This window comes from Falco rusticolus, chromosome 2, assembly GCF_015220075.1.
Source record: "Falco rusticolus isolate bFalRus1 chromosome 2, bFalRus1.pri, whole genome shotgun sequence".
Taxonomy (NCBI): domain Eukaryota; kingdom Metazoa; phylum Chordata; class Aves; order Falconiformes; family Falconidae; genus Falco; species Falco rusticolus.
This window is the reverse complement of record NC_051188.1, coordinates 80,406,561-80,428,590: the sequence shown is the minus strand read 5'-3', so window position 1 is coordinate 80,428,590 and position 22,030 is coordinate 80,406,561. Positions and strand designations below refer to the sequence as shown.

General features: G+C 45.1%; 1 protein-coding gene across 6 annotated transcripts in view; it reads right to left on the bottom strand.

Moving 5' to 3' along the window:
- Positions 1 to 20,091, bottom strand: part of AGPAT3 (1-acylglycerol-3-phosphate O-acyltransferase 3) — a 94,084-nt gene extending 73,993 nt beyond the window's left edge. For 3 of the 6 annotated variants that reach the window (XM_037376709.1, XM_037376711.1, XM_037376712.1), the window contains exons 1-2: positions 19,844 to 19,941; positions 19,175 to 19,308 (exon numbers count right to left, since the gene is read on the bottom strand). The gene's annotated coding sequence lies outside the window, so the exon portion shown is untranslated. Of the gene's footprint in view, positions 1 to 19,174; positions 19,309 to 19,843 lie in introns of all 6 variants that reach the window. The other 3 variants (XM_037376717.1, XM_037376713.1, XM_037376710.1) reach the window with 3 other exon arrangements.
- Between the last annotated feature and the right edge of the window lie 1,939 nt (positions 20,092 to 22,030).

Here is a 22,030-nt window from a genome sequence, read left to right as displayed (position 1 = left end):
GCAGGCGTTGTGATCTACGCGAAAGGAAAGGAGACACCAGGTATAGATACACAAAAGCACAGGAAGCAAGGTCCTATCGCTCTGGGCTCTTTCTGTTGGCTTTTTTAAGCAACAACTACAGGATCAAATAACAATAACCAAATTAAAAGTGTCTGCCACATAACAGTCTAAGTTCAGATCTTTATAGTCTAGAGTAGCTGAGGTGGTAAACAATACAGGACAGACCAAAATGTACTGATTCATTATCCACAGAAGCTTTAAAGCAGGCTGGTTTGTCTCACTTACAGCTCTATCAATGAAAGCAATCAGCCTCTCTGAACACAGCAAGAAAGTTTATTTAGGGCAGCACTGCCAGGCTTCTCTCACCTCTGCTAGGTGTGGGATGGTAACTTGCTGGGGGAGGCGGACAGAGGGCAGGGGACTTGGAACTAGGAGATCTTTGAAGTCCCTTCCAACCCAAACCATTCTATGATCAGATTCAGGTTTACTTCTATCTTTCCTCTAAAAAAATCATACCCAGCAGAATACACAAACCCAGAAACTTCTATATGGATGAACATTGCACAAAAGCTTACATTTGCTGCAACTATCATAGGCAGAAAAAGGCAGAATACGCACAGAGCATTATACATGTACACAAAAAGTCATGGGCAAAACTCAAACTCAGGGAAAATAAGCCTCCTAAAAGTCTTAGGGAAGTAAAAACAGGGGATTTGGTACAGCCCCTTTTGCATTCATTTATGTTCCATCCACATAGCTTCTTCCATTCCAGATTTAAAAACCAGGAGACAAAACCAAAGACAAATAATGACAGACATTTGAAGATGTTCCCCCCTCCCCCATCACTCCCCAAAGACCCTTTACAATTCGTGTAATACTACTTTGGATGAGCTCTGCGACCCCCACGCTGCATGAATTAGTCCCAAGCAATGTTCACTCTGGAGGTATTGGGAAAAGAGACAGAAGAAACCTTGCTAATGTATAGATATACACAAGTGACTCCAGAATGACTCAAGGAAAGGGGAATAAATCTTCCCAAATGCTAAAGACAGTTGGCAGTTTACTCACGCCCCATGCAGAAAGCCTTTTAAGCATTAAACAGCACAGTCAAAGAGATTTATTCCTTCTCGTGTGCACACTTACCCCTGCTTCCAGTCGCTCTGCTCCTGGGAGCTCCATTTACTTGTGTGAAAAAAAAGAGTATTTCCTTTTTAATCTACCTACTGCTTTTCAGATTAATTTCACAGCATGATTTTTTAAATCAAAGATAAAAAAAGAACACACAACATCTGACTAAGAAACTAACATTATCCAAATAAGCCTGTTTTTAATATATTTTTTTTTTCCTCTGTATAAAATTTCTAAACACAAAGGCAGGCAAAGGAAAGAGAGAAATGAACAGTCAGATCCTGAGAAAAGACTTTTTCTTATTTCAATTTGACAGATCTAGGTCCTGCTATAAGAACGTCTGCCTTCAAGCTGCAAGAAAGAGAGTCAATGGCATCTACATGTCAGAAGCCTGTTTTCACACCCCATTGTCAGCCTAAGCATGGGGTTAGGTTTCCTCTCATTTTCATTTCCCAGATGCCATGAGAGGCTAAAATGGAACAGCAGAGCCACTTCCTACCCTGCTAAGAAACTGAAAGAATAAAGAAAAGAAAAGCCTCTCTACATTCACCACATGCATTTATTTCCACATATCATGGGAGGCAAAAGCTGTCTCATTATCCTCCCAGGAAACAAATTCATACATAAAGACTTCTAAGTGGATGAGAGATTTAAGAAAAAAAAAAATTGCTGCTTCAAGGATACAGAACCCATAAAACAATATGAATAATTAAAGATTAAAATATCTACTGGCACATGGGAAAAAAATTCACGTTGATAGGACATCCTAAGTATAGTGCGTTCTGCAGTAAAGGGATTAAGTTCTCATACATTTCAGAGGAGATACCTTGCAGTATTACAGCTTTTCTTTTACTACTTCCCCATTCACCTCGCCCCCCCCAAACAATCAACACTTTAAAATATCAAATCCCAAACCACTTTTAGTAAAGTGAGAAATAAGGTTGCAACACCCTTCCTAGACCACAAATAATCCTGCAGCACCAAAGACCTGCAGCTGCTTAACAGGCAGGCTTGGGTCTGCAGAGGGGTCCCTGAGAAGCACTGCTGGCTGCCCCACCGCAGGGCTGCTGCTCCAGGGGCAGAGGAACCACATGCTGCCCAGATGGGGCCAGGATCCCCAGGTACAGCCAGAGGAGCAGCCTCCCTGACTTCACCTCTACCTGCACCTCACACAGCTCACAAGACTTCACCTCTGCTCCAACAGCACAGCCGACTCAATGTTCAGGCATTCTCCTTAATCCAGGGCTCTTCTGCAGATGAAGCACCCCACAGTATCACCAGCACAAGAGACAGCTGGTCAGATGCTTGCATGTTTGCACACCCTGCTACTGCCAGATGTGTCCAGCCACACGCGCCGCTAGTATGTCAAAAGATTAGGCAGGCATTGCTAAAATGGCTGGCACCAGCCCATGCTGGTGCAGAGCACGCCCAAGAGGAACAGCAAGTACGTACTGACCCTTATGTGTGCACAACACCACTTGCATCCTTCAAAGGGCCAGCCGCAATCTCATGTTGCTTAAAACATAAATACCATTTGGAAAAGTCACATAATCAGGGTAAAGCGCACAGGTAAAACAAACATACAAATGCCCTCTGGATTGCCGCGGCCAGCCCTGGCACCGCCCATATGCAGGCAGATGAATTTGAAAAAAATTGTCATAGACTTCAGCAAGTTTTACTGACCAGCACAAGTCAATATAAGCATATTTCTCACAGTCAGAAGGAACAAGTAATGTCTCACAGGTGGATTTCACCAAGTACAAGACTTGGCTTCTCAATCCAGCGTCCTGCCCTGCTGCCCAACCCCGACCGCAGCACCACAAGCTCCACTGCTACCTCCTACCCAAGCTACATCCAGCCCCTGGAAACACACTCAGCCCCACGGCCAGTGGTTTGTTGTGCCACAAAGTGGCATTTGATAACGATCCTCAAACACCCTTTGAGCTATTTACAAAGCACTAGTTATAGTATTATTTACCTATTTCATTACAGTGTTATAACACGCTGTCACAAGTAAGGCTTTCTGCTTTTCAGTTCACATACTGATGACTAGAATGTATGTTGACCCATACACAAAGTACTCATTGATTTTCAGACAAAGAAACAGTAAAAATAAGCACACAGTTAACACCTTCTGAGATTGGACACAGGAATTACAACTGCAACCAGCATTTGATGCACTCCAAAGGAAAGGATGTTTGCTTTTCAGGCAGCGTGATAACCTGGATTAAACATCATTTGAAGTGCTAGGCATTACTACAGAGATGGGCATGAGTTACTGAGCTGGGAGGAAGGTTTCTAATTATTTATTTCTAGGCTTAGAGCTCTGCCTATTGCTTGATTCTTAAAAACAGCCAGCTACGCTCCTGTCTTCCTCTTGACATGGAAAAAACTAAGAGAAAGAGAATATATACTAAAAAAACACCTTCTCTCCTTCTACTGTATGCCTTCCCTCCTGGAAAGGTATTTAAAACATTAAATGCTTACTCAAAACATAAACCAAGTGAATCTCCGTAGTGTAGACCCTTTATATGCACCTACATACAAGGAGTTTTAATAAAAAACTCAATGCTTAGCGACCAAGTAGCTTGCATCACCTTCATTTCAGATAGGCATTCAGACACCAAGATCAACAACATTCAGGAACTCCATGAATCTTTATCTGGATTTGCACCATTGATGTGACTGATTTTCAGAGGCTGCACTCTCTCTTAGTATCGTCACTAATCATCCTTTCCACAGCTCAAGATGGTTCTAATTTTCTATTCGAAGGTGGTTTTACAGCTATGGCCAAAGTCCAAAATATTCTTTATGACTGATAATAAAACAGCTTCATTCAAGACACATGAGAATCTTGAAAATCAAGAGGACAAACATGTACCTGAGTGTTTTGGTGAATAACAGGATTGGAAAGCACAGAGATGCAAGTACTTTTTGCTAGGGAATGGCCTTGCTTTTCACATGACAAATATTTTTCCAAAGCTGGAAACCCTCTGGAGAGATTTTCTTTTGTTTCTGGAGAGTATCAGAGTTATTACAAAGCTATCACATAGTATTTCACTTTATTTGTTTGGAAGTACTGTGCTAATGGACACTGGGGAAACTAGGAAAAAATAAAACCTCACTGTACCAATAACTACTTTACTCATTTTGCCTTCATCAAAGCAGAGGCATGCTATTTCATTGAAACGGCTATGACGCTGTGGGCCAGGAATAAGGATGACTGCAAACAATCAGACACTACTTTGCTCAGCAGCCTAGAAACCAATGCATAATAAAAAACTTGATCCTGCCAACAATGAAAATATTAAGGTTTATAGCACTTGCAATCCTGTAAGTATCCGTCTTTGAAGGCAAACTATTCATACATTTACGCACCTGCATTTTTACAGCATTGAATACATGCAACATTATTACAGATTACTCCATCTTCAATTGAGAGTAATTTTAAGAAGCCTTACAGCTATGAAATTACATCTTCATGAGAGTCAAATAGTATCCAGCTGAATCCACACACTGACATCTGGTTGTATCTACTTATTGATACTTAAAGGTTTTGGCTTTAAATACAAACACTGAGGCAAGAAAGTGAAAAGACAACTGAAGTTTGAGGAAAAGTACATCAGTAATGAAGGCTTCTAGGTTAACAGGCAGAAGAAAGTTTTTCCTCAAAATTGTTACCAACACTTATGGAAAAGATCTAAGTTTCTAAACGCAGGCAGCAAGTGTCATTTTTAGATGTTTCCAAGGTAAATCCACAACATCCACAAGGGCCTTGCAGATGTAACACCAGACCACTGGAAAACCTATACCCTTTGAGAGTGGTGGCTCCAGGCCAGGAGAAATACCCTGCAGGATGCCCAAACTGACATCAGATGTTCAGATACCTGAGTCAACCCACTAGTGTCTACAGCATGTAACTAAAGCAGGGAAGCTACAACTAGCTTTAGAACTAGCCCAGCCTGTACATCCCACCCCCTTCCAGCCACTTCATTTGGTGGATGGCCACATTGTTTCAGTGTGCAGAAAAGAAAGTTGCTTTCTCAGAGGAAACATTTAGAATACTTTGCATGGTATCTGTCCAACAAATAACTGAAGAAACTTTTGAGAACAGCAACCATGAGAGGAAGAGCACATATTAAAAGCTGAGCTGCGCAGAAGGCAACCAGAAGATAGCAGCATGAAAGCACTAGGCTTTCAAAATATATCAAGTGATTAACAATACTATCCCCTGCTATCGCCTTATGAGAGATCATGACAGTTTCTTTTCATTAAGAAAAGAGCAAAATCAGGCTCCAATATAGAAGAGTACACTAGGAACTAAAAATCTCAGGTTTTAGGTATCGAAGATGTTAACTGTAGACATTAAATACCTGATACGCAAACTTTCAGAAACCATTTTCTACCTGCATGGAGCTGCTAATGCTGTTCTCCAAGGCCACTACGATTACTGATGGGAATGACCTGTGCACAAAGGTGACTGTGGCATGGCTTAAGATTCCAAGTACTCCAATTACTCCAAATTTACCTTATCCAAGTGTTTTATTAAGTTTACTCACTGGCAGGACTTGAAATTTCAAATTCATACCAGGAATGAAATAGGTCAAAACAAGACACAGCCACAGCTGATCCACAGAAAAAACACTAAGCCAAAAGGAAATGTTTTTGTTCCACCTTTGGACTTTATTACTTTCACCAAAGCATTTTTGTTAAGACAGTCAAAAATATGTTTAATATGAAACAGAAATTAGTGTTCAGGAATCTGAAATGAAACCATGTCAGGAAAGCCAATTACTGCCAACAGGAAAGACCACTAGTAAAAATTAGTTTGAACATTTCAATTCCTCCAACTTCTGTTGTGAGTGATTCCCAACAACCAAAACATACCCATACGAAATAAATCATCCTTGGCTGAAGTTTGATTTTTGACCCAATTACATTCTTCGTCCCAAAATAACCCTTCACCAAACAACTAAGAAGGCTGCAGTCAAGAACTGGCCAATATAACCAGGGTCTTCAGCAAGCTCACACAGCTTCCTCCATGCACGGGAACTATCACTTCCATCACAAGAACTGCAAAGCTGGCTGTGCTACGTTAACATCTGAACAAGTCTTAAGATAGGATCGCTACATAAATCAGGATTGAATCCAGACCTGAAGCAGAAAACTCGCACTGCGGAGAAAAAGAGATACTGCCATCCTAAAAAATGGACAGCTGCTAAGAAATGGCTGCAAGAGCCCTCCGGAGAGCAGTCCTAGCCTCCCACCCTCTGCGAGGGCAGCGGAAAGTGCCTCAGCAGGGTACCGTGGGGAAGAAGCAGCAGAAACAACCCCAAGAGTTCACGGTGGGGAAATAAAGAAATCTGACAAACAGCAAATTCAAGATGTGAAAGACAGACCCCAAGAAGCAGTAAGCAAGGCTGTGAGAGATGCACTGTAGGAATTTGGAGCACAGCAGGCACAGGCAGTCCCAGAAAGTGACGGTTTGAACAGATGAACCCGCACAGCCACCCCACCCCACCCCTACTCCCTCCTCTATTTCAACCCAGACCCTTTCCAAAACCTGCTGGCTTGGTACATAGCTGAAATAACGGCAGCATCTACCCGAACATGGACATGTTACATTCAGGCTTGCTGGCTACCTACCTAATCCTACAATGGACTGAGGAAGGAAAGAACCACAGCCCCCAAGGCAGACAAGCTTACCTAAAGGTAAATCCAAGAAAATCCAGGAACAGTTAAACTCCCCTAATGCTCCTCCTTTTTCCCCTCCCTTCCCCAAATATGCCTAGTATAAAAGAAAAATGTTTAGAGGTACAACAAACAAAAACTGATCTAATTACAGTGGAAGTACAAAACCAAAATACACAAAGATTAAGCATTGCTAATACTTCATCTGCCATGCAACGCAGCATTAAACTTACCTGTTCCTTACTGTTAATTTGGCAACTGAATTAAATGCTTAAAAAGAGCCTAACAAAACCCACATTAAGTGGATGAAATAATGAAGAAGTGGAGATGAACAAGAGAAAATTACACCAAGAGATCAAGGTAAACTGGAGATGCACAAATTCACCTGCCTGAAGAAATCAACACTCTTCCAGAGAACATCTGCAAGCTAAAGTTTCAAGCAAAAAAAATCAGAGGGGAAAAAAATCCCCACTTTATAACCAAGTTGCACATGGTCAGTGCTGCTATGACCTATTGAACACAACTGCTGTCAGACACCCCTGCAGGGAGGGCCGGTATCAGTGCAGTGTTTTTTTAATTTGTATAACAAATTGAAAATTATTCTTAGGTTTAGAAGAACATAACTAACGGAGACTCACTGGCTAGCCAGAGAAAATGCATACTGCAAAACGCAAGTATGGCTCTCTGCTGTTCACACCCTCTCTCATAGGTGTAACTCCACCAGATTACGTCAGATTTGTGAACTCCAATACTACGTTACCTACAAAAGATGGAGTTTTCTAAGATATGGGGTCCATTTAGCAAACAGTAACATCCAAAATGCTTCCAACATACAGAATCCCATTTTAACACTGTCCTGGAATTAAGGCAGAAAGACAGCAGGTCTCCCCTCTCATAAGAGCATATGGCATTTTAAAAAGCAGCACATTACAAATTCCCCCAACAGCTATTGAGTCATTCAACAGAGGCTCAATTTATTTTAGTTCTCTCTCTGCTACCTAGGCACACGATCCATAGTCAGTGACGGGAAAACTGAAGTTCCTCATGGTCTTAAGGAGGTACGTTGTGTTTCATTTATATTAAAGATAAACACACTTCTGATGAGGTTTTTCAGACACAGTCGATGACAGCTTAGCATTGTCAAGGTTACGCACTGTCCATTGCTAGGGAGAGAACTCAAAGAACAAGAAGTTTCTTGTGTGGAGCATCCTAGATTGCCTGTGGTTTACCAACACACAAAGACCATACATCCTGCCAAACAATTTTGGGCATACCATGTAAAAGAAAGCATTTCACAAACCCAGACAGTATTTCTTTTCTGTTCATACAGAGTGACAGACCATCACAGTCCACAAATTTTTCTGGTACTTCATCTCTAATACTTGCTAGAGAAGCATTTGCCAGTACAGGGAGCCAGGAATTTGACTCAGATTTTAATTCATTGCTTATCATTCTGCAAAACTACTTCAGCACCCACCAGCTTCATGCAATGGCTGTAATATCAAAAAGGCAAGCAGTACTCTGTTGTAGAGAAAACCAGAGCCTGCATTTAAATTCTGCAGGCACATACTGGCTAGCTTCTGAATGAGGTTTACCCAGCCTTTCAGCTTTTGTTTATTGCCGTCCATGCATTGCTGGTAGTTACCGCTTCTGGCCAGAGCAACTCCAAGGTATTTTGGCTGGTCTTCAGGAATTAATCCTGTGCCACAGAAATTCACCGAGAGCCAAAGAGCTAACAGAATAGCAAACCAAAGGAAAGAGGCACCAAGGTCTTTATGGTTCAGGCTCCAGTTTTGAGGCTCATCTCTAAAGTCAACATCTTCAGGGCTTTGCTCCACCTTCTGCATGAAACACACATGGACAGCAAGTGAATTGTTTCATATACTTAAAGAGGAAGATACGAAGCAGCCATCAACTAAAAGGATGTTCTGTCAGAAAAACCAAAAATACCAGTATCCTTCCTGGGATGATTTTGTCTGACACACAGATTGATCAGTGTTGTCCTGTGCTGCAATTCACAGCATGTGAGGCTCCTAGAGCAGAGCAGGCTTGCAGCATGAATATCTACCAAACTAAAACTGTAGTGTGCACAGGTGAAGGGGATTTCAAAAGGTCACCTAACTTAAGCTGTCCCCAAACTTTCACAGCTAAGCCTCTCCATCACTTTTAAATTTTCTTCACCATGACCACTGATTTCTTGTCATGTCCCCCTCTGCCCATTTTTTGCATGGTAACGTAAGTGATGAGGAGGGATGGCCAGAACTTAAGTTCCCTGGTTCCTCCCTGCCCCTTGCCCACATCTCATAAGGGCGCGTTTCCCACCAGGGTCCCAGCACTCCAGTCCCCGCTGCAGGAGCACCAAAGCCCAACCCTTCCTACAGGCATCTGCCAGGATCTTTTCTTCTTGAGTTCTTTCCAGCAACAGAGATTTCACAACTCCCGTTTGGCAACAGAAAGCTTTTCCCAAAGCTTTCCAGCTCTCCCTTCTGCATCTTAAATCCCTAACTTGTCCTCTCTACAGTGGGCACGGAGAGCAGTTCACTCCCTTCTCCTCTTGCAGCAGGTTGTCAGGTGTTCTCCACATAGAACAACCTTCATCCTGTAAACCTTCCATTTGGTAATGTTTTCTAGACATCCCTGTGAATTTTTTCACTCAATTTTTCTTACAGCTTTGTTTGCAGGAAAAGGTGTTTCTTAAAAGTGATGCCTTCAGTTGCATGCCTAGTCCAGCTCATGCTGAGTAGAGCCATTCTGCAGGAGTGTGCGTGCATACCCATCTAGCATGTTTGCTTTTTTTTTTTTTTTCAGGTCAGAAATAAGAGAAGGGTTTGGCATTGGGGTTGCGTGTTGGGTTTTTGTTTGATATTTGGGTTTTTTTTGCAACCACCGAAGACTAACTCATTCAAGTTTTCAAACTGTTAAGTGGAAGCACTACATTTTTGGTTATTATCAAAACAGGTATTTGACAGGAATACAGGCAAACCTGAGGCCTTCTTTCGCCTTAGATGTTTGGCTAACGTAGCTGCATTAATGAAAAGCATTAAAGAAGAGACTCCAGCATAAACAAAGGCACAAATGAATGGAGGCAATGATATCACCGAAAACTGAGGCTGCTGCGGTTGATCTTATTCAGAGAGAGATTAAGAGTACCAGCAGACGACTCCTTGCAGACTAAATTGCAATCCCACTAGAAAAGGTGCTGCCAAGCTTTTTTCAGTGTTGATATTCCTATCACACTGTGGAGGAGCAAGGAGCCAACTAAACAGGCGGTAAGCAGCCAGTTTTATCTGCCCTGTGGCAACCAAAACGCTCCCTCCCAGGACTACTCCACTATTCTACTGCTCCCCACACTGGATCAGACAGAAGCCTGAAGACACAAGAATATGGCTCTGTTCCCTCTTTAGGGACCCAGGTCTCAGGAAAGTTAATGACAATCAACAAGAAAAGGACAGGCCTGCTGGAAGAGCAGGGGTAAAAAAAAAAAAAAAAAGAAAGCTGTAAGTTGGTTTTTACTGGGTGACCTAAAATAAGCATCTCTGTAATGCCACAAGGTTCATCTTTAGAACTGAATTCCTGAGGTTCAGGGAGCTTACAGATGCCACAGTAAGCTTCAAACCATTCTTAAAAGCTTTTTGGCCTGAACCCACCACTTTAAAAGCCAGCAATTTTTTCACCAAGCTCACACACTCCCCCCCCGCCCCTGCCTCCTTGTCACAGAGTTGTGATACAGTAGACCTTTCTCTTCAAACAAATTAAATCCACTTTTTCTTGAAGGAGGAGGGTCAAAAGGATGAGGGCACCATACTTTTAAAAGGGACATTAAAAAATAATTATGCTAAACCACGTATCAGCACAAATTAAAGAGACAGTAAAATGCCTGCTTTCAACTTCCTTAAATATTCAATTAAAAAAGCTATCTAGGCAAAGTTTTATTAAAATAAATCAAATCAACTAAGGAAGTGCTCATTAAACCAGTCTGAAACCCACATTCTTTTTGTATGTTCCTTCACTGAAAAGCAAGTCTTCACTCTCCCATTATAAACCCAATCATGTCCTCAATAGACGTGCCTTCCTTCGCAGCAGCAGGTGTGAAGAGCAACCAGCACTAACTTCAAACTCAACACCAAGTGCAGTAAAGCTTCTGCCTGTTTCCTTCATACAAAAACACATCCTCTGCCTTTCTCAGGCTCAGCAAGCCAAGCTACCCATAGATAAACCTTCCCAGTAGTTCACAGCTTCCTTTGGGATCCATCAAGACACCTTTGAATTGGCTTCAGAAGAATTAGTGCAGATAAGACTTAAAAGTACTGCCTTTCCACCCATAACGCCTTGAAAGAAAACCACAGGTTCAACCTTCAAACCAGACCCACAATAGGGGTGCTTGATAAATGCTGAGATCACTGCATTTGTTGAAAACATTTAAGGCTTAGGACACAAAAATTTGACAGGAAAAAAAAAAACAATGCAAGAGAAAAAGAAAAGGATCGTACCACTTTCTTTTGCTGTAGACAAAGGTACAGTCAGATTACCTGAATGAGGTAAGGCTCATAGTGGGTTGCATACAGCAGGTCCTGTTATTTCAGTGATGAACACTATCTGTTTTTCACTGTGAAATACAACCAAGGTAATGCTGTGAATGCCAGTTCATCACGTAAACAGCAAAACAAGGAAACTAATTTTTTTCCAGGAAAGCTAATGATACCTTTGGATCCTGGAAAGCTACAAAGCCTGCTTTCCAAGCTAATACATAAAATTCCCTTTAATATCACCACTACTTCAGTCAGCTCTTTCTCCAGCGTGATATTGCTACTGAAAAGCCAATATACTACTCCAGCAGTGTACTGGAGTATACCATAAAAAAACTATAGTACACAGACTAAAATTAAACTTTTCAGCCAGTAAAACTTATTTCCTTATTGCTAAGTTGCTAGCAAAAGCTATACATTAAAAAAAAGTACCATCAAGAGGGCTTTGGTATAGGCACAGCTGCACCCAGGAGAGCTTGCTAGCAGTATAAAGATCATAATGAAGATATGTCTGTTAAACATGTATGTATGCTTACACTCTTAGACTACATACTCCAAAAACCTTTCCCATGAATTAAGTGATGGCACTCAATTCACAGCCATGGCTACAGCTGCAACAAGCAAGCTGAAGCAATGCCATTTTTAACCAAAGTTTTAATTTCAAATGCAACGCTGAATGCTTTTTCTAGGGCTGAGCAGAACCCAGGCAGCAAACAAGCATGTCTGTACCAGGTCAGAGCCAAGGTCCACCCCATCTCGACATGTCCCTGGCAGCAGCCAGCAAGTGTTGGCTAGAGAAAAGCAGAGGACCAAGGAAAACTTGTTGTAACCCTGCTGCTACCTAACCTCCCAGTGTCTAGTGGTTTTCAGCCAAGGCACTTCTCCAGGCAGAAGTAGTGCCACTGCTTTCAGAGCTCAGCTTAAGGCACGCTACTGTAAGGCTGTTAGAAAATGAATGCAAACTCAATCCTTTCAGAGTGAGTACAGGGAGGGGGCTCACTGAATGTTTTCTGATGAGTATTTGGGCAGGAAAGCTTGAAAGGTATCGAGCAGCATTTGGCAGTCCTAGGTTTTGTATCATGACAGAAAGATGCTGGGGGGAAATGCAACTGGAGAGATAAGGTAGCCAGTTCAGCCTCTGCCATCAAAACCAATTCAACTTGAGATGACAAAAAGCAAACTGAATTTTTCGGACTACATCACATTTCAGACTAAGCCATCTCAATTCTTAAGAGAGATCACGTAAACATCTTTGCTGCAGTGCTAGCTATATATGAAACATGCATTTTCAAGCAGTTGCCCTCTCCACAGATAAAAGTGACACCACACACAAATTCAACGTGAAAAACACTAGCAAGTTTTAGAAGACTTAGTTATGAGCAGAAATTGCTACAATGCACGGCACTGTCACCCTGCTGTAGCTTGGTCAGGAAAGCAAAAGGCAGGATAAAAACCTCAAAACACAAATTACCGAGAGCCACCTCAATCCCATGATCCCAGTGATGAAGATAGTCATTGGAAATGGGGGGAGAAAAAATCTGGAATCTAGCCCAAATTCCCACTGCTGCTTGTAATTTCAGCCAAAAGTACTTCAGAGGCAAAGTGAATTTAAAAAGAATAAAAAAAATTGAAATAGAGATGAGAGACTCATACTCCCTAGGAAGAGAGCAGCTTCAACGCTCTGTACCGCAAGCAACCCCAGGAAGCTGTCTGAGGAACCAGAGGCATCACCCTCTGCTGTGACCACCAGAAGGAAAAACAACACTGCTCAGCGAGCCTGCACGGCTTGGGTCACAGCACCTTCACTGACCTCAAGAAATGAAAACCTTTCTTTCCCTTTGGTGTCAGTCCTCTCAACTCAAATTTAAAGCACAGGCTGGCTATATGATTAATAACCCAAGGGCCACAGACACCAGACGGATGGATGCAAGAGAAGTTCAGCTCAAACACAGTGGTAGAGCCCAAGGCTGCAAGAAGGCATCTGGAGCGAGGGGCCTGCAGAAAAGTACCACTGTGCAGCGTAACGTTGGATCAATCAATCACAACTGCCACCGTGAGATGGACACTTGCATTAGGCATTAAAGATGCATGTGTCAATCATATAGCCACGCACCTCTGCTCAGGTGGGGTAGCAGTAAAACCTTTATCAAATAAACTGATTACAGCTGTGTTACTTAATGGTGAGTCAGCCATTACCAAATTTTGGGTCCATAAGCAGTCTAGCCTACCAGGAACCTGAAAGCTGTCCCAATGGGAGAAGACTGATAACTGGTAGCACTAAACCATCAGTGTATTAAGAAGAAAGAGGCTGGTTTTGAACCAGCACATAACGCACACATTTCCACCATCAATGTTCCCCTGAAAAGACCGAATCTGCATTTGAAGTACCAACAACTTTGAATATCCAGGGAAAAAAAGCATTCTTTGTACAGAGTCAAGCTTAGGCAAATCTAGCAACAGTAATTAGAGACACTGCCTCCCTAAGCCATCTGCTGTGGCATTTATAATTCCTGGAAGGGCAGCAGGCAGAGCTGGTGGAGGAGAAGAAGAGACACACATATCTCAGCAACCAAAGCTAGGCTGCACAGTAAAGCCACAATGTTGGTCTGACCCAAACAGGAGCTCACATCCTGGTAATCTTGACCTCCTTCAGCTTGCAGGTACCACCAGTGTTCACATAGTGGAGGAAACACCTGGGTCTGCAGCCTTTTCAGATCAAAGGGAGTTAGGAGCCCAGCCTTAAGGCAACTCGTAACCCTGAGAAACCCCAGCCTGGCAAGAGCCCAGCAGGAAGAGTCTGACCAGGACCTCATCCCACAAATGAGCAAACCTGAGCTCAGAAGTCAGTCTGAGCAGCCCACCTTTCACACGTGGATGAACTTTACAGACACAAGCACAGCCAACAGCTCCACACATCTCTCCTTCAAGAAGTGATGCCAGTAACACGGGCAGAATAATTCAGAACAAGCTAAATCCATCCTTTATGAGGACACACAGGGTCCAGCCTGATGTACGCACCTGCATGCCGATGACCACTGCGCATCTGCAAAAATGTTTTCATCAGCACAGCTACAGCTAGAAGAGGCAGAAAGACACGCTCACCCACCCCTTGCTCACACAACCACAAGTTTTAGTGCAGGCCAAGTCTCAGGCACTTTGAAAATCCCACTTTTGCAGTGCAGTTGGAGACAATGCCGATTAATTGTTTTGCCATCCATAAAAAATTACTACAATACTCACTTCATAGGGTTGTCACAAGGATTATTTAACATCTCTGAAGAGCTTTGAAGAAGAAATAGTGGCTATTGTTCTGAGTACCATAGAATTTGGAAAGATCTCACATGAATTTTGCACAACAGCGCATGTGTGACAGTTGCGGCACCAATAGATTATTTTTCTACACAAAAAATCCTCACAGAAGCTCAATTACTCTGGGCAACACTTCCATCAGAAATGTATTTTGTTTTGCTCATTAATACATCCTAAATAGATATCAACTTTGACTATTTAATTAATAGGTTCAGGTGCTGTTTCTAGTCTCTCTTAATTAAGGGAAACACTGCATTTTTGACAAAGAACTCAGTTTAGGCTGTCAGAGCTCCTAACAAGCACGCTATAATTACCTAAGTAATGCTAATGCATGAGAACAACAGGGGGGGAAAAAAGCAACTAAAAATTTCACTGAAATACCACTTCCTTTACAGCAAGTGAGCAAGTCTGCCTGCACAGAGAAGAGGTGTTACACACAGAATGAGGTCAATGTCATACCACTTACACCTGACCATTAAAGAGCTCAACACAGATGCAGAAGCATTGTAAAGGTTTTTAAGAGGGTGGGGTTTTTTTCCCCATGAATACACAATAGAAAGGAGGTGCTGGATTCTAAACGTTCTGCCATACACTTGGATCCACTTCTTCCAAAAAGGAAATTTCTATCACTTCCCTCCAAACATTTATGGCCTCTACATGCCCGTTCATTCTCATAAAACATAGGGAGCTCAACACCTGCTTCAAGGATAAGCATTTTTTTTCTGAGCAGAGTCAAACTACAGCAGTAATCTCAATTAAGCAACAAGGCCGTATCCAGGGTGAAGGCCGATGTGGCTGACAGAACTACCATTTCCACTACACAAAGCTTCAAAGGTTCTTTAAACTCTTTAGGACATAGAACACATCTTTTGTTTGGAGAGCAAACACCACATTATCGATACTACTGCAAGATAATCAATAGTATTAGGACTAATCAGTACACTGGCTTTCATTCCCCATCCAAAATGGGACAGAAAGTTTCTTCTTTTCTTTATTTCATCCTAGCTCTCTACCAAGGAACTGGCAACTATGCGTGTGCAAATAAAACGCAGCACTGCAGTAGCAAGCCTCACAGAGCCTAGGTCCCAAGTTCCCCAATTCCCAGGGGAAGTGGCAGCCCAAAATTACAAGCCAGCTCTCCCTACAAAATATATGAAGGAAGCCGCGTGCCAGAGAATAGCAAACAGAGGAGGGGATGGAAGGGGGTGGGGGTAAGCAACATGAGCAGCTGGGTTGATTTACCAGTAGCACACAGAAAGCAGATGTACCACCACTCCCAGCTTTCCCCAGGTTTATGTCTCAGAGATCAACAACTTAGGGGAAAGTTCAGGGTGCAAAGACTATACTGACCCCCTCATAAAACAGAGGCATGAAACAAAGGCGAGACTGATCGGCTCTTTGGCCATTAGTCTGACGGGTGATGGGCAGCACCCTCACAGAATCTGAGCTATAAATCACTTCAATACACCTCTCCATGCCTTTTCCCTGGAAGGTATCACAACCTCCTCCCAGAACTTCCCTGGTAATGCACCATGGTACCCTGGCACAGCCTGTCACCACACTCTCCTCCTAAAACTGTTCGGGTTTTTACATGGGTTTACAGGCAGAAAAAGAGTCCCTGTGGCACTCTGTTCCTTTTTACAACACCTAATACTTATTTGGATGAGGACAAGAACCCAAGCCTCCTGCTTCCCAAAATGAACGTCCTGCCTACTACACTGCACAGTTGTCTATCCACTGCAAACTTAGACAGCTACAGATAAGACACAGCACAAGGAGGTGCTCTTGTGAAAGACTAGATCCAAGGTAGCACTCGTTAATTGGTCTTTACACAAAAGACAAGCATTTCTTTCATTTTTACTATAACTTGTGTGTAACAGCTGTAAGTGCCTAGCTTCTCATCACTGTCATGTCTTGCACACTCCTAGGCACAAGGAAATTCCACAGGTAAACCATAAGTATCCACTGATTTTAGAAGCATAAAAAAAAATACGTAAGCAAGGGTTTGTTCCCTTTTGAACCATGCGAAAATTAGACTTCTGCAATTAATCAACCAAAACAGGAAACAGACTATTGGTTTGGTGCACCAGGAAATTAAACACCTCCTAGATTATCCCGATTTTACCTATATGTGCCTGTGTCCTAGCAATAATCAGTCCCCAACTTAGGTACTGACTCCTGGAATTCTGACATGATCATGCATCAGATGGCAAACTGATTTTCACATAACACATTTAAGAGTATCTTCATCAAGCACACAGCAGAGGCCTTGGGATTCTTTTTCTCATTTTATGTTGGTTAACATCGTAGTTAAACAAGAAATTTAGATAACGCCATCTAATGCTTGCTTTTCCCTTCCTTTTAGTTTTACTTAAAAGGATGGTATCAATTACTTATTAAGAGCTACCCACAAGCAAAAGTTCCCAGGTATTACCCTGAAACACAAGCTTAGACAGAGAACCCCTTATTACTATGGGATCAGCACCAGAAGGGAGTGGAACAGTCTGAGATACAGTGAAATGTTGGGTTCCCTTTGCTTTTTGTCATTTATTTTGTTCTTTATCTTGTAACACTCAAGGTACCAATTGCCTAGACACCTGTTCTTTGTTCAGGCACTGACTATAAACAGACTAATACACACGCACCAACACTCAGTATTAACATTAAAAAAATCCACTGAAAGAACAGGGCATTTTTAGCCATTACAGATGATAACTACATTTCTTTGTCAGTACCTTAGCCATTCCTATCAAGAATTACGATCTTATAAGCCAAAGTAGCAAGACTGAATGCAACCTTTCTTGGGGTGGTTTTTTTTTGTATTTGCATAAAGCACAGAAGCAGCCTACCATAATTTATGGCTATCATATATTTAGTATAGGTGAACTCATTAGAGGTAACAGCAATAAACAGAATAAAGATTCACACTGGTTACCTATAAAATAACCCTCAAAACCAATTATTCTAAAATAGTTCTGTAAGTGAACAAAATACCATTTAGGAGTTGAAAACAATGCATCTTTCTGCAAACAGAGGCAGAAGAGGGAAAAAAATGAAGCTAGCAAGGGACTATGCAACAGTTTCATTTTGTAAGAAGATTAACACAGAGCAGAAAGCTTTGGCTCTGGCTGGGAAAAGAACACAGACTTTGTACTAGTAGAGTTCCCTGTAAGTGGAATTTTGTCCTGTTTGTTAATGCATCTCTTCAGAGATAAAGGAAATCACGCAGAGAAGAGGAAATAGCATGCTTATTTCTGACCAACATTACCTCAACTAAAGCTCATTCTGATTCCAGCCCTTGTTTGGTGCAACTCACATATCCTCCACTGAGCTATCAGCAATGTATTGTTAAAACTGCAGTACCAAGCTTCGATAAGCTGTCCTGCCATTTTAATTGTGCTCAGTGGGGACGATCTCATCAGGTGTTTTTCTAGTGCTTGTGGAATTCAAGCTGTACTGGGAGACCAACCATCCTCTGTCCTGCTTTCTCCAACTGTATATATAAGGGTGGAGAGGTGAAGGCAGGAATTAAGAGAGAAATATATAGTGACACTTTCTTAAAGTACATAAGACTGCCTTTAAAAAAGGCTGAAAAAATTACTGAACGTAATGTACATAATTTTAATCATGAAGGTTCAGTAACAATAGATGTGAAGGGGAAGACGACCAGAGTACACAGAAGGGAACCAAAAGCTAAAGCTCCTGTGAAAGTTACAGGTAAGACCAGAACATTTATGTGTACAATTCAAGGGCCTGACCTGTCCACAGCACAAGGAGCTCTGTAACAGCCCAGCACTCACCACAGCAAAGTAAGTTCACTGCAGGTTACAACAACTCCATTTAACTTCATTATCTCATATACAGCTACAGTCTCGAAAGAAAATGAATTGAACTGCACAGGTTTCGCTGCTTGTAGAATCAAGCTTGAAAAAGAAAAAACTGTAACAAATACACGTACCTATCTGTGATTGTTTAATTTCACCCCAATGATCTGTAATTCAAACAAAGAGCCTCAAGTGAAGAGCGTCACCGCAAAATAAACACTGCCAAGACAAGTGGAGAGCTTACGGCTTCACTCCCAAACATGCTTGTACGTATCAGCAATTCACTGATGGCAAACACGCAATCTTGGACCCTAGCCTGTTTCCCTTAGAGCAGGAAAGGCCATGAAGTTTATTTTGGACTTGAAATTAATTTGATAACATGATGAGTTAATGAGATTATAATAATATTGCTTTGAAGGAGGAACATCTTCAAACAAAGCAAGATGACTACAAACTGCCACTTCGCTTTCTCATTCAACACCTGCTCTCTGCATACTCAAGGCAGATGAAGATTCAAAGAGGAAAAGATATCGCATGAGAAGAACATACCAGCGCGGCATCAAATAGGTATCAGTCTCAACACAAAAGTTCCCTCAGAATACAGCGTATTAAAAGCTATAAGGGGATAATCGATATGCTTATTGATTTAGATGCCTACACATGAGGTTAGTGGCTTATTAAACCCATCAGCATCACCTGAACAGAATCCAGGCACAACTGCATCCAGTTTGGTTGCCGCTCTCAGATCAATAGGGTTTGCTCTTCTCCATTTTGCACTCGCAAGCCGTGTGCCCAGGTGCAGCCAGGCTCTTCAGAAACGGGCTTTCCTCCTATTTTTTTATTTTATTTTTTTTTAATTGTTTTCAACCACTCTCCCACTTTTCGCCCATCCTTCTCCCAGCCTCCCCTCACGCCCGGCGGGGAGCCCTGCTGCCATCCTCCCGGCCGCGAGCCGCCAGCCCGCACCCCCCGGAGGGCAGGGTGCCCCTCGGCCGAGGCCCGCCCGCGCCGCCGGGACCACCGTGCCCTTCCCGGCCGCGCCGCCGCCCCCCCGCCCCAGGTCGGGCCCGGCCCGCTCGCCTCCCCCCCCCCGCCGCCCGCCGGCGCACAAAGGGCTGCGCCTGCCGACCGCACCGGCACCGCGGCCGGCGCACCGAGCCGGGCCCGGTGCGGCTCCTCCTGCCGCCGCCGCAGCGGGGGGCGGCGCGCTGGGGCCTTCCGAGAGGGCGCCCGGCGGAGCCCCCGCCGCCGTCCGCGCCGGCAGCGTGCGGGGCGCCGAGGCCGGGGGCGCTGCCAGGCACGGCCAGCCGCCGCCTTCCCCCCGCAGCCCGGCACCCGCGCTCTCGCCGGCGGAGCGGCACCAACCTGCGGTCCCCGCCGCCGCCTCCTCGGGAACAGCCGGAGCTGCCTCTGCCCGCCTCAGCCTCCAGCCCGGGGCGGGCGGCCTTGCCCGCCTCCGCCTGCTGCTGTCCGCGGTGCCCCCCCGGCGGCGGCGGGCTGGCTCGGCGCCGCTGCCCGCGGGAGGCGGGGAAGGGGCGAGCGGGGCGGGCGGCGGCGGCTGCGGGAGCCTCGCTCATTGAGTGCGGCAGCCCCAGCTGTCGCCGCCGCTGCTCCCCGCAGCCGCTACTTCCTGTGCGGCGATGGTTCAGTTCCTCCCGGGCCGCTGGGGGCAGGAGAGCCGGGCGGCGGGGGGCGGAGGAGGAGGGGAGGGGGAAGGTCGGGTCAGATAGCGGGGGCGGTAGCAGCCACCGCCGCTCCTCCCGGCCGGCCCCGCCCGGCCCCGCCCCGCCCAGCGCGCCGGGACCCCCCGCCGGCCGCTCTCGCCGCACCTCAGCGGGACGCGATGCGGAGGAGCCGCTCGCCCCGCGCCCAGCTGCCGCCTGCGCCCCCGCCACCGAGCGGCCGCCAGGGGGCGTCGCCGCTCCCGCCCGAGGCGCCCCTCGCCGCCCCTCACCGCCGCCCCGCTCCTCCGTTGGCCGTTGGCGGCGGGCGGGGGAGGGGAGCCGGTGGACCCGATCGCCGGGACCGCGGAGGGCAGTGCGGCCCCGCCCTGCTCAGCCGCGGCCGAAACGCCGCTCCCCCGCCTCAGGGAGAGGCGGCGGCGCCTGCCCCCGGCCCCCCTGCGAGGAGGGAGAGCCGCCTTGCCCGGGCGCGGCCGCCCCCGGGAGCCGTGGCTCGCTTTGCCGCTGGCTGCCCTGAGGGAGCGCGCGCTGCTCACGTCCCGCGGCCGCGGCGGCAGCGAGGTGCGCGTCCCCGTCCGTCCGTCCGTCCCCCCCGCGGGCCCGGCCCCACCGGCGCCCGGCGCTGCCGCCCGCGGGGCTGTGAGCGGGCTGTCAGTGGCGCTCCCGGGTGCGTACGCAGGGACGGGGGGATACGTGTGGGAGAAGGGCGAAGATGGCACCGTGAGGAATCGATAACGGAAATTCTCGGTAACGCAGGAAACCGCTACATAACGGTGTTCATAAATAAAGACGCAGTCCCGGGTCCGAATGAGGGAAAAGAGGCGGGTGGGGGCTCCCGGCTGCAGGGGCCGCCCCGGGGCGGTGTGGGGTGCCCTGCCGGGGGTGGCCGGCACGGCGGCGCTTCACCAAGGGAGCGGGCTCCCACCACGGCCGTTTGATTTCAAACAAACATGACGCCATAGACCGACGGTATCTTGGTGTTCCTACAAGTACCAGAAAGAAGCAGGTCAGAACATACCCAAGGGATCACAAGTTTGGTCTGCTTTTCAAAATAAATCTTGAAAGGTAACGTTTTTGTTCGGAATCTTCTGGTTCTCCTCAGGGTGTGACAGGACTGCGTGCAGGGGCTGCAGCAGCTGCGTTTGGCCTGGCCGGAGAAATTCGCCTTGGTGAGGTTTCTGTGGGTGATGCCGAGCAGGGCTTCCTCTCCTCTCTAGGGTGCAGCGTGAGGAAGCATCAAAGCTTGGAAGGTGCTAATCTTTTACTTAAAAAAAAAAAAAACAACAAGCCAGAACTTCACAGTTGCAAGAACATTTTCAAATGCTAGTATCTACCATTACCCTTCAAACACCTTACTGATGCCACTTGGGTTTACTTTCCAAGATGGTGGGGGTTTGCAGCTCTCAAAGCTTTTTGTTCAAGACTGTGAATATGTTCATTACCTCTGGAAGTCAGTTCCTTTTATTTGGTTCCAGAATATGGATTTTGAGGAGATCTAATGTTAGGCAGTAACATGGACAGACAGCAGTCACAGTGCTCACTGGATCATCACAGTAAACCAAATACTACCCTCAATAGTTATAGGAGACCTCTAAAGCAAAGTGGGTTTAACAGTTACTGAGGTTCCGAATGTTCCCCTTTTTTGCCTGCGCTACGTGACATTCCGAACATCATAACATGACCTACTTTAGAAAAGTACACACAAGTAATATCTAAATTTGTATATTCTGTGTTTACTCAAAGTGCCATTAAACCCCTTGATTGCTGTGCTTTTCCTATCATTGCAGAACTCACTACTGGTTTCCAGTTGTACATGAGGTCTAGTTCAAAGCAGAGATCCAGCCCTTATGTCAGGTGCATGTGCTGCTTT